At 36.8% G+C, this 16590-nt stretch overlaps 1 protein-coding gene and 1 non-coding gene across 3 annotated transcripts in view; both read left to right on the top strand.

The window, feature by feature from the left end:
• PPME1 (protein phosphatase methylesterase 1) overlaps positions 1–16590 on the top strand; it is a 51206-nt gene that overhangs the window by 3972 nt on the left and 30644 nt on the right. The window lies entirely within an intron of this gene.
• On the top strand, positions 11236–11307 carry TRNAE-UUC (transfer RNA glutamic acid (anticodon UUC)). The gene has a single exon. It is a non-coding gene; the product is annotated as a tRNA-Glu (tRNA).

Consider the following 16590-nt stretch of genomic DNA (forward strand, 5'->3'; position numbering starts at 1 on the left):
TTTAAAAGTTTTTGAAACTACTCTGACTTTAGAGCCCTGCTTGCAACTGGAGTTAGTCTGTTAGGGTTACCATTAAAAAAATACCATATTTTTTTTCTCAGAGTTCTGAAGACTGAGAAATCCAAGATCAAGGCACCAGCAGATACTGTGTGTGGTGAGGACTGCTTCTTGGTTCATAGACGGCAGTCTTCCCACTGTGTCCTTACCTGTGGGAAGGGGAAAGGAAGCTCTGTAGGGTCTCTTTTATAAGGTTACTAATCACTTTTATGAGAGCTGCACCCTCATGACTTTATCACCTCCCAAAGGCTCCACCTTCAAAAGTAACATTGGAAGTTAGGAGTTAACATGAATTTTGGGGGCACAAACATTTAGTCTATATCCTGTGGTGTGCTTAAGGGTGTTTTGAAAGTCACTATTTTAGTACATTCCTTTACGATTAGAGAGACTGTAAGTCATTTTTCAGTATAGTTTTGGTTCATCAATAGTAAGTACTTTGTTTCTACAATTATCTCTTACAGTTTTATAGTGCTTTAAATGACATATATATTAGTCCCTTTTTTATATTATTCCATGTGGTAAGTTGGGGCAAAGGTTAATATTTTCTTTTATTGAGAAAACTCAAAAGTCATATGTTCATTGACCTGCCTAATATCACAGAATCCTTAAGTGGCAGAAACAAGACTTCAGAAACCCAGATTTATATTGGGTTTTTGTTACTATTGTTGTTCTTACTTGTTGTTGTTCAGTCACTAAGTTGTGTCTGTCTCTTTGTGATCCCATGGACTGCAGCGCCCCAGGCTCCTCTGTCCTTCACTTTCTCCCGGAGTTTGCTCAAACGTTATGTCCATTGAGTCAGTGATGCCATCTAACCATGTCATCCTCTGCAACCCACTTCTCCTGCCTTCAATATTTTCCTAGCAGCGGGGTCTTTTCCAGTGAGTTGGCTCTTCACATCAGGTAGCCAAAGCACTGGAGCTCTAGCATCAGTCGTTCCAATGAATACTCAGGGTTGATTTCCTTTAGGATTGACTAGTTTGATCTCCTTGCTGTCCAAGGGATTCTCAAGAGTCTTCTTCAGCACTACAGTTCAAAAGCATCGATTCTTTGGTGCTCAGCCTTTTTTATGGTCCAACTCTCACATCCATACATGACTACTGGAAAAACCACAGTTTTGACTATACAGACCTTTGTAGGCAAAGTGATGTCTCTCCTTTTTAATACACTGTTTAGGTTTGTCATTGCTTTCCAAGGAGCAGTTGTTTTTGAATTTCATGGCTGCAGTGAAATCACCATCCACAGTGATTCTGGAGCCCAGTTCTCATACTTTGGTGCAAAAGAGATGGTTGTTTGAAGTGATAATGATCTGAGTTTGAAGGCTAGCTTGAATTTACTTTAGTTAAGTCATTTAACCTCTCATGGTCTGTTTCTTAACTCTAAAACTGGGATATTTCTGCTTACCTTAGAGCGGTGAGAACGAGATAATATATGAAAAGCAGTTATGCTTCCTGACACACAGGCTCTTAAGGAATAGTAACTAGTAGATTATGTTAAGAACAATGAGAAAGGCTCATTCTTTAAGAAATAGAAGCACTTCTTTCAGTATCTTATGTTAGCTTTTTCCCCTTCAAGCTGTGTATTTATTCATATCTGATCAGACAGTTTTTCATTCAACTTCTTAAATGTGTTACAAATATCAGGGCCTCTTAGGAAGGCTTTAAGGGGCTGTTTACCACAGATAGAGAAATAAAGGGCAAAGTGGAGTGATTTGCTCAAGGTTGCATATTAAGTTACTAAAAGAGTTAAATCTTATGTTACTAAAAGAGTAATCTGTTTATGCTAATAATCAAACAGTTAATTTATAATTCACATACTGTAGAATTCACCCTTTTAGAGTATGCAGTTGAGTGATTTTTTAGTATGTTCAAGGTTGTGCAATCATCACTAATTCCAGGACATTTTCATCATTCCATAAAGAAACTACTTACCTGTTCACGTCACATCCCCTTCCCCTAGCTCCTGGCAACCATTAATCTATTTTCAGTGTCCATGAAGTTGCCTGTTCTGGAGATATATAAATAAAACCATACAATATGTGACCTTTTGTGACTGGGTTCTTTCACTTAGCGTAGTATTTTCATGTTGTAGCATTTATTAGTACTTCATTCTTTTTTTTTTCCTGCTGAATGATATTCCGTTGTATAGATATATCACAATTTATGTAGTTATTTTTCAGTTGCTGGACTTGGGTTTCCAGTGTTTTGCTCTTATGAATGATGATCCTGTGAACATTCATATGCAAATCTCTGTGTGGAAATAATGTTTGTATTTCTTTGGATATAACCTAAGAATGGAATTGCTTCAAAGCCTTTTATATATTAGGAGTTTTTTTTCCTTATAAGTGTTAAAAAATATTTTTCCAAGTTGCCCTTTTACTTTGCTTATAATAATTTTTGCCATGTAAAAAGTTCTGTTTTAAAATTTTAATATACTCAGACCTCTGTAGAAAAACCCATTGCTTCTGGATTTTGGATTGCAGAAAGATATTTCCTTCTTCTAGGTTATAAAGTAATTCATATGTTTTTCTCCCTGAGACCTGTATGCTTTCTTTTTTACATCCATCTGAAGTTTATCTTGATATGCAAAGTGAACAGATGTATCTTTTTCATCTTTTGCGTGCTTGTATGCTGAGTTGCTTCTCTTTGCAGTCCTATGGGCTGTAGCCCTCGAGGTGCCTCTGTCCATGGCATTTTCCAGGCAGGAATACTGGAGTGGGTTACCTTTTCCTCCTTCAGAGGATCTTCCCAACCCAGGGATCAAACCCATGTCTCTTGCATTTCCTGCATTGGTAGGCGAGTTCTTTACCACTATAGCCACCTAGGAAGCCATTTTAATCTTTATCCATAGGCGGTCCAATTGTGTAACACAATTTTTTAAAAGTCTTTATCCTTACCCCGTTACATGAATTTCACCTCAGTAAAAATTAGTCCTTTCCCCCGCTAATTAAAATTACTTCTTTATCATACACCAAATATCTATGTAGATTTGGGTCTGTTTACAAATTTTCTTTCCTTTTCCATTAGTCTGTTTATGTGCCGCTGCTATGCTTTAAATCAGAGAGGCATTTTTAATATGTTCAGTAAATGGTAGGGATAGCTTCCCCTTCATTCTCTTTCAGGATTTTCCTGGCTCCTCTTACTTTTTTTACATGTAAACTTTTTAATCAACTAGACTATTGCCTAATAGTATTTTTATTGGCATTATATTAAATATGTAAATTAACTTAGAATCAACATTTTGATGACGTTGAGTCTTCCTTGAAGTATGTTCTTCAATTTGTATAAATCCCTTTTGAATGAAAAATATTTCCAATGGAAAGTACTGATATGTTGCATTTAATATTTTATATTACATAATGTAGACTTGTTTAATATTGTATTTAATATTACTTAAATATGTACAAATTAAAACAAGGGATAAATTCCTATGTATAAGAGTAATATAATTAGAAAACTATTTAAATATATTTACTATTTAAACACAGCCTACAAAATTCCTCAAATTCAGATTAACAATATTACGTTAATGTGAAATTAATTTTTTGTTAACAACTTGTGATTTAAGCAGAAATACTATTTATTGAAGTAATACTTTTTATAAATACGAAGTTCAGAGTTGATTCAGTTATTCAGCTGTATCAATCAGGACCCAGACTTTTGGCATCCTTTCTTTTGACATCCTTAGAAATGTTGGCTTTTCCTTCTCTTACTGGTCACCTTATGGTTGCAGGATGGCTGCTCTGCTGCAACTCCACTTGCGCCTTAATGTTATTCTGTCTTTCCAAATAAAAAGGAAGAAACAAAGACCTTTTCCTGACTTAGCTTGTCCCTGTTTTTTTTTTTTTCCCCCTAGAATGGAAAACTCCCCAGCAGGTTTTTCCCTTAAGTCTCTGTCTAGAACTGGTTCACACATATATCCTAAAACTAATCACTGACAGTAGGGAATGGGATTCTGGAGAAGGCGATGGCACCCCACTCCAGTACTCTTGCCTGGAGAGTCCCATGGATGGAGGAGCCTGGTGGGCTGCAGTGCATGGGGTCGCGAAGAGTCGAACACGAGCAACTTCCCTTTCACTTTTCACTTCCATGCATTGGAGAAGGAAATGGCAACCCACTCCAGTGTTCTTGCCTGGAGAATCCCAGGGATGGGGGAGCCTGGTGGGCTGCCGTCTATGTGGTCGCACAGAGTCAGACAGGACTGAAGTGACTTAGCAGCAGGGAATGGGATTACTGTGACTGATTTAGACCACTTCTGATTCATTCTTTTGGGGTGGAGGAGAGATAACAAAGATCTTTATTAGCTACTGTTTATTTGGAATTCTTTTAGGGAATAGAGAATGTTGGGAAGTGGGAAAGGGATGTCTGGAGTAGAGAGTAAACAGCAACTGCTCTAAGTCTTGATATTAACAAGAGGAACAGGCTAATCTGACTTCAGATTCCCTACTGTTTTCTTTACAGCACAGGTTTAGGAAGTGGTTTCTCTCTTTCCCTCCCTCCCCCATTTTCTCCCTTTCCCCTATATGCCACTTTTGAGCCCCTTGACCTGAGCACTTCTGAGTGAATGTCGATTTTCCCATTTTTGCTAGACTTATTGCCAGCAAATCTATTTCTCCATAATTGGGTAATTGGAATTTTTTTAACCTGATGAGACTTTCTTGTTACGTTACTTGATGTCAGATTTGAGGAAACACCTTTGATTGGTTACGAAAAACTTTTTCCTTTATACTGTGAAATAGTTACTTTTAGAGAGGAAACTTTTAAGTAATAAATAGCTCTTTTAAAAGCATGGTCCACTTATATACCACACTTAGATGTCCTTCAAATTCAGTATTGACAACCAGTCCCAAGCACATACTACCTATATAGTTGACCCTTGAACAGCAATGGTTTAACTGAGCAAGTCCTGTTATACGTGGGTTTTTTTTTTTTTGAGAGTGAATGCCATAGACCCTTGAACAACAGGGAGTTGGGGTGACGACCCTCCCCACAGTGAAAAATCCAGGTATAACTTACAGTTGGCCCCCTCCATATTCCATGGTTTAGTGTCTGCAGCTTCTACCAAATTCCACTTCTGTTTTATTTACCATTACATTTGTGTAATATTTGCTTTTGAAAACAAATCCTTGTATAAGTGGACCCATGCAGTTCATACTGTGTTGTGGAAGGGTCAGGTGTACTACACTTAATACAATTGATGATTGGTTGAAATTGCCTCTGTGGAATCTCAAATATGGAGGGCCCACAGGTATGCAGGACCAACTGTAAGTTATACATAAATTTTCAGTTGCGTGAAGGGTTACACACACATATACCCTCAAACCCAGCCCCTCTTCTTGTGTTGTTCAAGGGTCAACTCTGTATTTTGAAGATTGAATAAGAGATTATGTTGAAAATTCTAGTCATTCAAAATCATGGCAGAAGGCTGAAGTTGTTTACTATCAGTCTTTTTCCACTGTGTCTCTGTGTATGTCCTTGCCATGGACTTTTTCCAGGTGTAAATGGGAATCCTATCTCTGCCACTAATAGGCCATGTGACTTGGTCAAGTCTTCCTCTTTCTGGGCCTCAGAAGGAACTCTGAGGTGTACTGTAAAGACTTCGGTGGCACCAGACATGCTTGAGTTTAAGCTCCAGTCCTGTAGAGAGTGGCTCTGGGAAATTTATGTCTTTGAGTCTTTCACATGTTTTAAAGGGAATATTTTTCTTGCTGAATTCAAAATCCAGCTTGTTACATAATAGACAGCTAATTATTCCTTCCCATAAAGTAAGATTTGAGTTAGATGATCTCTTAACAGCCTGCTTCAGTACACAGTTTTTAGAATCTAAGTCATCTGCTTTAATAAGATGCCCTTGTCAATAGTAGTGAACTCTCATGATCCCAGACAGCCATTTGGTTGCCTTCCTGTCCATTCTTTCCATTCTCTTCAGTATTGCTAATGAGAGCTTTTCTTTTTTATGTGTAAGAGCAGTGGTGCCTTGCTTTAAATAGCTGGCTGCAATTAAACTTCAGTATTTTGTCCCCACCAGAAGTCTCCTAAGCTGGAGAATTTGTGACAGCAGTGACTAGGACTGCTACTGTGCAGCTCATGACTCATTACTCGCCCTCCTAACAGACAAGCAGCCTAGTAGATGTTGAAATATTATTATATCTATTTGGATTTGAGACATTCACCTAAAGACATACAACTTTTATTTCTTATTCCTTGTCTCTAGGCAGGGAATAATTTTTCCTCTCTTCTTCTTCCTCCTCTCCCTCATTTCCTTAACAGTTGATACATAGTGGTCATACAGTTTTGTTGGTTTTGGTTATTATCTCCTAGTAGGCATTATCACATAGTAGTCAAGGAGCACATCTTCTATGTCCCCATAGTCTTCTGTAAATACAACACTTAGCCCTCTGACTCCTGTAATTATTGATCTGCTGTCTACTCAGGTCTGTGAGCTTCTTAAGGGTAGGAATCATGTCTTAATTTCCTGGGTGTCTAACGTGCTGGCTGCTTAAGTGCTGACTGAATGAGAAACTGAAATCCTAGACCTGTTTAGCTTCATTCTATAAAGAAACCTTATTTCCTCACCAGTTCCATTAAGATGGGGTAACTTAAGTGATACTCCATTGAAAATCGTTTCAGTTCATAAATAGAATCAATACTTTATTTCAACACCAAGCCATTTAGGCTGAGTGTGTTGTGTTTACAAATACATTGACTAATTTGAGATTTAAAATGCTCATATGGTTGAAACTTGTGCTTGGAGTTTGTCTCTTGTATATAAAGATTCATGCCTGTTGCTTAGTTTTACTTCAACAAAACTTGACACTTTTTCTCTTTCTCTCTCATTCTCCAAAACTGAAGTGAGTCCTTACTGTAAGAGTAGTTAGTTGTTTAGTTGCTAAGTCGTATCCAACTCTGTGCCTCCATGCACTGTAGCCCACCACGCTCCTCTGTCCATGAGATTTCCCAGACAAGAATACTGGAGTGAGTTCCCATTTCCTTCTCCAGGAGATCAATCTTCTGGACCCAGGAATTAAACCTGGGTCTCCTGCTTGGCAGGTGATTCTTTACCATTGAGCCACCTGTGAAGCCCAGGAAGACTGTGCAGGCCATGGAGCAGCTAAATCCTGGCACCATAACTCCTGAGCCTGCACTCTAGAACCTGTACTCTGCCCCAAGAGAAGCCAGCCGCTGTGATGAGAGGTCTGTGCACTGCAACTGGAGAGTGGCCCCCACTCGCCACAACAGAGAAAACCCACACCCAGCAGTACAGCCCCAGAGTAGCCAAAAATAGCTAACTAAAGATACGAAGTTACAAAAAGAAATGTAAAATGAATTCTGCGTGATAACGTATTGTGTCATACTTTAGTTGGTAGCTCTTTTTATTTTTTTGGCCACACTGCATGTCTTGTGGGATTTTTAGTTTCCTGACCAGGGCTTGAACTTGCTCCCTTGGCAGTGAAAGTGCAGAGTTCTAACCACTGGACCACCAGGGAATTCCCTGGTAGCTCTCTTTTTAGTGTTACAAAAATCATGGTTTATCATAAGTCATTGGTGCCTTGTACATACAGTATTTCATCTAACAACTTGATTGTGATCTATTTTGCTTAGTCTTCACTAATTTAACAGTAATCTCCTTTTGTGTAGTAGCCTCGAAGTGGTTAGCACACAGGAGGTCAATAAACATTTGATCAATGAATGAATGATGCTCAGATACAGTGGATATATGACATTTTTTCCATCAGCTTAGAATTGTGCACCCTCAATTTAGCAGGGAAGTAAATGTGAGGGAAGAGCCAGATTTGTTGAGCATAGAAGTGAAATTTTAAAACTGGTTATTAACAGTATATAAATATGAACTTGTACCCTATTACATCCCTCTATGATTCCATATTTAATATCCCTCTGTGTTTATCCTGTTAAGAAAATGCAACCCAGGTTGTTGTGGGGATTAAATTTAGATAATGCTTGTCAAGTGCCCAGCACAAATGCACATGTGTCTGGTTTGTTTCATTTAATCCTTCTCATCCATTTAATTAAACCAGCTTTTCCTTAAGCATAAGAACCATGGTTCAAGATGTATTAATATCAATTTAAATTCCGTTTCCTATGTGAACCACCTGAACTACATGATTGTTATTAACTGAATTTCATCACAAATAGCATTGTAACATATTATGGCTAAATAGACTTGGGGATGGAGCTTCTCAGAGAATCTATGAATATTTTATAATACTGTTAATCAGAGGAAATGTACTTCAGTTTTTCCAACAACTTACTTTACAAACCTTTGGAATATAAGCCCATTTTTAAGTTGGAGAATACACTAACATTTTTTTCCACTGACTATTGGGAAATTACATTTTTATCGACAGTTAGGTTTGTACTTTTGCCTATTCACTATCCAAGTCATTATTTAATAAAAATAGTACTTCCACTTTTTATAGCATTTGATTTAACAAAATTTTCCCACCAGATGTAACCTTTGTGAATCCTTCTCTGACCTGGTTCCATCCCCATAAGTGTCCTGAACAAGCTTGAATGTTCCATGTGTGAGCTCTCTTATTTCTGTCATAGCTATAGTATACAGTGACTGTTTCCTTGCTTATCTCCCTCCAAGCATTAGCTCTTTGAGGTAAAGAACCAAGTTTTCATTGATGAAAATTTCAGGCCTGCTGATTTCCCTCATGCCCAGAAAGTGTATCAGGGCCTGCCATACAAGGCATACCCAAAGGTCTCTTTAATTGAAATTAAGTTAGCTGCTTATATAAATAAGTTGTGACTGGAAAAAAATCCCTTAAATAATTGCCCTAAAGATATTTGCTGTTTGTCTTTTATCCTGGATCATCATGGCATTTAGATGGGTCTAGGGTAGGGGTTATAGAACCATTGGTTCTGAAATATTAGGGTTTTCTATAAGGATTTTATTGGCTTTAAGCTCTGACCTCAAAACTCTTTCTTCCTATTGTGATATGTCTAAGCAGAATAGCAGCTTACATGTGTTCTGATGACTGAGAATGGCCATGCATCAGTGATGAGAGTGAACAACTCCAGTTGATCTTTGTAGAATATCATAAAGTGTTCTATTGTCTGCTTTTTTGCTTTCATTACTGATGTCTCAGTGGTTGTGTTTTTGTTTGAGGCCAGATCACGTTATATCCTTTTTTCTGTTTACTTTAGTGTTTTCGAAAACGATGTTACTACTTACGCTGTTCTTATATTGGGTGACTGGTAGAAATAAAATTTAGAAAACTTTCTAACTTGGGTAAAGCACAGTTCTTTATTAGCAGAAGTATAAGATTAGAGCTGTTCTTGTGCTGCAGCAGTTGTCTTTATCCATCCATTTAAAACAAAGCAGGTTTTTGTGTGATCTGACTCAGCAGGTTGGAAGTTCCCATAGACTAAGTATCTTATCTGAAAGTGGTTTTAAGTAAGGTAAGGTTTCATTCATACAACCATGTCGTATATTGGGCCATAAATATCCTTTCTTGTCTAATACAGGATGTTGTGTAAAATCCTACTATTTCCATTTTTGGATTCTATGATGCCCGGTTAATAAGGAACATTTTCATCAGTGGCCAATGCAGAGAAGTATTAGGAGTGGGATGTAGAATTTTCAAGCACCTGGTAAATCAGTGTTTTGTAAGTTGGAACTCTTTTAAAAGGTTTCCTCTGTTCTTTCTTTGTGAATGACTTCAGAGAGACTTGAGAATTGTCTTTGATTCTTCCTTTACACCCTACCCTTCTGCTCTCTCCCATGATGATAATTATAGTAGTAAACCTTGACTTTCTTCTTAGTCTCCATGGTACTCAGGCTTGCTTTAATAAGAGTCCTCTACCAATCATTATCCCTATGGCAGGAACCAGTCCTCTTCCACTTCTTCCTGGGGATTTCTGGGTGCTTATTGTTAGCTTTGATGGTTTTAAGAGTGCAGAGAGAACCTAATATTATTTTGAGGGTAGTATTAAAAACTAATAACGAAGTGACCCTAGCTGAGCTACTTTCTATGCTTTTGGATGAGTTATTTAACCTCTCTTGGGTTTAGCTTTCTCATTTGCAAAAGAGGAATTATAGCAGCTACCCTAGAGAGTTGTTGAAATTAATTCATTAATTCATCTCCATTTTCTCCTCAAGTCCCTTGAAATTATAGTAAAGTAACTTGGAAAAAGGAATAATCAAAGGACAAAGAGGAGGGAAGGTAAGATACCAGCAGGATTTAGGAAGATGGCAAGTTGAAGACTGTTAATTCTCTGACAGGGAAGAGCAAACTGTCTGTAGAAAGAGAGTGAAAGTTGAAGTTAATCCATATAACCCCATAAAGATTCAGGAATTGTAGATGCTAGGTACCTCTGAAAGGGGGCTAAAAATAGGATTGATTGACTCCATTAGACTCTCACATCTTTTCCTTTCCTTCTATTTATTGAAAATATATTTCTCAATACTGGGAGACAGGTTAACTTCTGGAAAAATTGAACCAGAGTGGCTCTGGACTTAGAGACAATAGGGATATGAGGGCAAAGATAAAGCAGCTGGATGAAACAGGTATTAAGTGAAAGGACATAATTTTGTCTTCTAAATATGTTTGTGTTTTCTTCTTTACTTTCCTCAGGTCTTTGCTTAAAGAAGCCTTCCCTGATCACCTGATTTAAAATTCATTCCTTCTCATTCTGATATTCATTGTCACCCTTCCTGACTTTATATGGCCCTTATTGCCACCTTGCAAATTTTTGCTCCTGTCTCCTGTTAAGTGTAAACACAAGAGTAGGGGTTTTGTCTTTTGTTCACTGCAGTATTCCCAGTGCCTCAAATAATATCTCATAGGTGCTTATTAATGCCTGTTTGTTGAGTGAACAAATGAGACTCTTTAGATCCTTTTCAGAAGGCTCACAGCTAGTTTTATGTCCCCAAGCAGAAGATTGGAGGATTTATCTCTGGAGAAATGGCTGGCCTAAGAGAAAAGACATATAGATATTGATATTGAAGGGGAAGAGTCCGTCATTTAAAAGTGTAGGTCTCTACTTGATAACTGTACAATGATACTCAATAGTCAGCAAACCCTCCTTTTTCATAGAATCACCAGCAATCCAGGGAAAGCCTCCAGTGCAAAAGACAGAAACCAAAACAAAATGAGAAAAGGAAACAGTAGTGCATAGAAAAAAATAAAATACTAAATAAGCGAGCATCTCGAATTTTCTGGTGGTCCAGTGGTTAGGACTTGGCACTTTCACTGCTATGGCCCAGGTTCAATCCCTGGTTGGAGAACAAAGATCTTGCAAGCCAAGCCTTGGGGTACAGCCAAAAAAACCCCACAAAAAACCAAACACATCCCCCGCCCCCCAACATCTCTTGTTAGAGATGAGACAGTATGGCATCTGTGAAACAAGAGAATGCTCTTTTATATTAAAAAAAAAAAAAAAAAGAGGAACCTGGTTTCAGAGAACAAAATGTAAATGTTGGGAATAAAAACATGTATAGTAGATATAATTCAGTAGAAGAGAAAGTTTAAGGGATCTCCTAAGAAGAGGCTTGTTCTACTTTAAGATTAAAGTTTAGAAATGTGGGGGATAAAAAAATTCTTTAAAACTCAACTGCAGTATAAAATGAAATTTAAAAAGTATATAATGGTAAGAAATGACAGAAAATCTATAAATTTAAAGAACTCAACAGCAATACCATTAGAAGCTGATAGAAAAATGCCCTAAAGTTTGATAGAGAATAATATAAAATTAATGTAAGTTAAAATGTAAATTAAAATTGTTTTGTCTAATATTTGCCCTACTATGTTTTTGTCCATCTTCTTTTATTTTGGAATTTTTTGTCTTTTTTAAAAAGTATATAGTTGGAAATTAAAAAAAACTCATCTTAAGAGATTTAAAACCTAGAGTAATTAGTTTATTTTTGATACATTTGGATTTATTTCTGCCGTCATATTTTGTCTCATCTGACCTGTGTTTTTCTCATTTCATTTTTTTCTCTATTAGGGTAGTAATGATATAATCTATTGTTTAAATGTTTCCCTTCTCATGTTTTTGGTAACAACTTTATTGAGATAGAGTTCACATACCATACAACTGACTCATTTAGAGTGTACAGTCAATTTTTTTTTAAGCATATGCCCAAAGTTCTGCAACCATTACCACAGGCAATTTTGAACATGTTTAGCATCCCCAAAGAAACTTTATACCCATGAGCAATATGTCTTGCTTTTTAGTTCTCACGTTCTCTTAAACCTCCAAGCCCTAGGCAGCCATCGTTTTCTTTCTCAATAGATGTACCTAAAAAAAAAAAAAAAAAAGATGTACCTAATCAGGACATTTATAATAAATGGAGTTAATATATGTGATCTTTTGTGAGTGACCTCTTTGCTTGCCATAATATTTTAAGTTCATCTTTATTGTAGCATGTTGAATTATTCTATTCCTTTTTTGTTGCCAAATAATATTCCATTGTGTGGATTTATACCAAATTTGTTTATCTGTTCAATAGTTAATAAAGACTTGAATTGTTCCTCCTTTTTAACTATTATGAGCAATGCCCCTGTGAACATTGGTATAGAAGTTTTTATGTAGACATGATGTTTTCATTTTCCTTGGGTAATTTCCTAGGAGTGGAATTGCTAGATCATATGATATCTTTGTTTAACCTTTTGAGGAATTGACAAACTGTTCTTCAAAGCAGCTGTACCATTTTATATTCCCATCAGCAACGTATGTAGGTTCTAACTTTCTCCATTCTTGCCAACACTTGTCATTGGCAGTCTTTCTGTCAAAAGCTGTCTTAGTGATGTGAAGTGGTTCTTTGTTGTGGTTTTGATTTGCATTTCCCTAATAACTAAATGATGCTGAATATCTTTTCATGTCCTTATTGACCACTTGTATATCTTCTCTGGAAGAATGTCTATTCAGATCCTTTGTTCATTAAGAAATTGGGTTGTCATTGTATTATGAGTTCTTTATGTAGTCTACATACAAGTTCCTTACCAGATCTATGATTTTTCATATTTTCAGTGGTGTCCTTTGTTTTTTGTTTTTGTGTTTTTTCCGACCACACCACATAGCTTGCAGGATCTTAGTTCCCCAGCCAATAATTGAACCCAGGCTACCACAGTGAAAGTGCCAACTCCTAAACACTGTACCACCAGGGAATTCCCTGTGTATGTTTTAAAATATAATTATATAAATGTGATCTTATATATATTATTTTTATATATTCACATATTTTTATACAAATGTACATATAATTTTAGCGAATGCTTCCAAAGTTGAATCTATCAAAGTACTTCCTCCCACAGTATGGAAATGGTCTGTAACATAAAAATTCAACATCAAAGAAAGCTGTCAGTCAAGTGTAAAAATGGGTAACAGCATTTTGACATGCAAAGTTTCAAAATTGATTCCCCTTTCTCGGGAAGCTAATGGAGGATGTGTTCCATCAAATAAAATGGAGTGTTTTTGGATTTCATTCCCATGTAGGTCACCACAGAGCACTGAGTCGAGTTCCCTGTGCTATAGAGTAGGGTTCTTACTAGATACCTACTTTATACATGATACTGTATATGTCAGTCCTGTTCTCCCAGTTCACCACCCTCTCCTGCAGCCTCACTGGTATCCATACATCCAGGGAATAAACTAATTTTGAAAATGACTGGCTCCATGACAAAAGTAGTAAGTGTTAGTTGCTGACTGACTCACAACTGACTTGTGAACCCATGGACTGTAGCCCACTGGGCTCATCTTCATCTGTCCATGGAATTCTCCAGGCAGGAATACTGGAGGGGGTTGCCATGGAAAAGATTCCCTTTTCCAGGGAATCTTCCTGATCTGGGGATCAAACCCAGGTCTCCTGCATTGTAGGCAGATTCTTTGCCATTTGAGCCACCGGAGAATAGAAGAGGATAATTTGAGAGTAACCAAAGGACTACTTTAATCCTCACAACAAAGCATATAAAACTGATGCTACAAACCTATCTGACATGAAGAAACTCAGGCCTTGAGAAGTTAAGTGACTTGCCCAAGGTCACACAATTAATAATGGGAGAACAACGCTTTAGTCTCTAGCAAATGGAAAATTAATTTAGATTTTAAAAGTTTTAAGAGTGCAGTAGCCCCTCATTCTTTTCATCGTAAAAATTTTTCCAATTTCTGCTGGAAATAGACTGTTAAGGTCAACATATAGGCCAAGGGGTCTTTTATTTAATCAAACTACAATTGATTTACAATGTTGAATTAATTTCCACTGTACAGCAGAGTCACTAAGTTATAAATATATATTCTTTTCTGTTGTTTATCATGGAATATATAGGACCTTGTTTATCTGTCCTATGTGTTCTGGTTTGCATCTGCTAATCCCCAACTTGAAATCCTTTCTCTCCCCACCCCAATCACAAGCTGGCAACCGCAAGTCTGTTCTCCATATCTGTGAGTCTGTTTCTATTTCATAGGTATGTTCATTTGTGTCGTATTTTTAGATTCCACATATAAGTGAGATGGTGTTTTTGTCTTTTTCTTTCTGACTTACTTCACTTAGTATGATAATCTCTAGGTCCATCCTTGTTGTTGCAAGTGGCATTATTTCATTCCTTCTTATGGCTGAGTAATATTCCATTGAATATGTGTACCATATTTTCTTTATCCATTCCTCTGTTGATGGACGTTTAGGTTGCTCCCATGTCCTGGCCGTTGTAGATAGTGCGGCTATGAATATTAGGGTACATGTATTTTTTAGAACTAGTTTTCATACAAGGCCCTTACTATTTTACTTCTTGTCTAAATTACCAAATGTCGTCAAGTCTTGGAGTGTATAAACAATTATCTGTTGAAATGCAGATATTAGGAGTATGTCTGAAAAATCTCTGTGGTAGTAGGAATAGCATTTTGAGGTGTAGATTATTGCCTTTTAAACTAAATGGGAATTACTCATATGTTGGTAAAGTTGGGTAGTCCCTGAAACTTTTTTTTAAAGGAAGATTAGATAGAAGTAGAGGCTGTTCTCCTGTCAATAATTTTTGATTGTAGAAAGTACTTTTTCTTTAACTTGTGCCTGGCCAACTCAGAAAGTTTCTGTGGCCTTGGCAAAGTTAATCATATTTAGATTCTGAACAGGAAACCTTTGATAATATGCTCTAAATAAAGCCTTATTACTTTTCAGAAGTATAAATGAGAGCGTGAGAAAGAAAAAAAAAAAAAGTCTGAGGGGACTTCCCTGGTGTTCTATGATTAAGAAACTGCCTTGCAATGCAGGGGATGCAGGTCTGATCCCTGGTCAGGGAACTGGTATCTCACATGCCACAGAGCAACTGAGCCCTTGCACCACAGCTAGAGAGTCCACGTGCTACAGTGAAAGATTCTGCATGATGCAACAAAGGTCCTGTGTACCACAATTAAGACTTGATGCAACCAAATAGATTTTTTTTAAAAATCTGAGAATTAGTGCAGCATTGGAATAAAGAACAGAGACTTTGAAGAGTGATGGAACTTGGGTTGAATACTGTTACTGCCACTTGGTAGTTGTATAACCTTGGGCAAGTTGCTTTGTGTATCTAATCTGTTTTCTCATCTGTGAAATGGGGATAAAAATAACTTTCAAAGTTTTGTAAGAATTAAATAGAATCATGCCTGTAAATTGGAACAGTGACTCACTGTTGTGTACAGTAAATATTAGGTACTACTGCTACCATATCCCTAGGTCTAGACGTTAAAACTTCATTCAAGATCCTTAGACTCTATTATAATATGTTTGGCATGCCGTGTTATTGTTGTATTATATATACCCAAATTAATATATGCATAGATGAGTTTGTGAGTATAAGTAAAATTAAAGAGTTCTGCTCTTAGGTTTCCAGTAGGAATTCAAGTGTAACCAGCAAACCAGAAATATAGATCTAGACTAACGTTATAGTTTACTTCCACAGAAGTTTTTGTATCAGAAGGTAGGTTTACACATTTACTGAGCAACTACCAGATTTATTTGATTCTTTTAAAAGATATCTTATTTTACTTAGTCACTATAATTTAAGGCAGAAAGAGTTTAGATCAATTGAATTTGCTCAAGTTCATACTGTGTTAGGAATTACAGGAAAATGGTAGGAACTATGAGGAGTTTGAACTCCTCTGTCCTTCCAAACCATATACTCCTTTGTATTTCTAGCACCTCTCTCTCAACTTGGGAAACTTTAAAAATTATCAGTACCTAGGCCACATCCCAGATGGTTTAAATCAATTTCTAGAGTTAGACCTAAGCATCAGTATTTTTATAAACTTCTCAGGTAATTTTATTACATGGATTGAGACCCACTAATCTGTTTCAGTGCCTAGTAGAAAACGATATTCAATAAATACTTGACTGTTGACCGAATACATCCTTGATTGCCCAGCTACCCCACTATAATTCATTCCATATTATAGCCAACCTAGAGTACTTCTGTATTCACTTAAATTTTTAAGAGGGACTTTATATTATACTTTATACATACCCGCGGTTTGGTCCCATAGCATGTATAAGAAGATCTCAGGCAGTAGTTAATGTTTTGCTTCTAATAGAATTCTG

Source organism: Ovis canadensis, chromosome 15, assembly GCF_042477335.2.
Source record: "Ovis canadensis isolate MfBH-ARS-UI-01 breed Bighorn chromosome 15, ARS-UI_OviCan_v2, whole genome shotgun sequence".
NCBI classification, from domain to species: domain Eukaryota; kingdom Metazoa; phylum Chordata; class Mammalia; order Artiodactyla; family Bovidae; genus Ovis; species Ovis canadensis.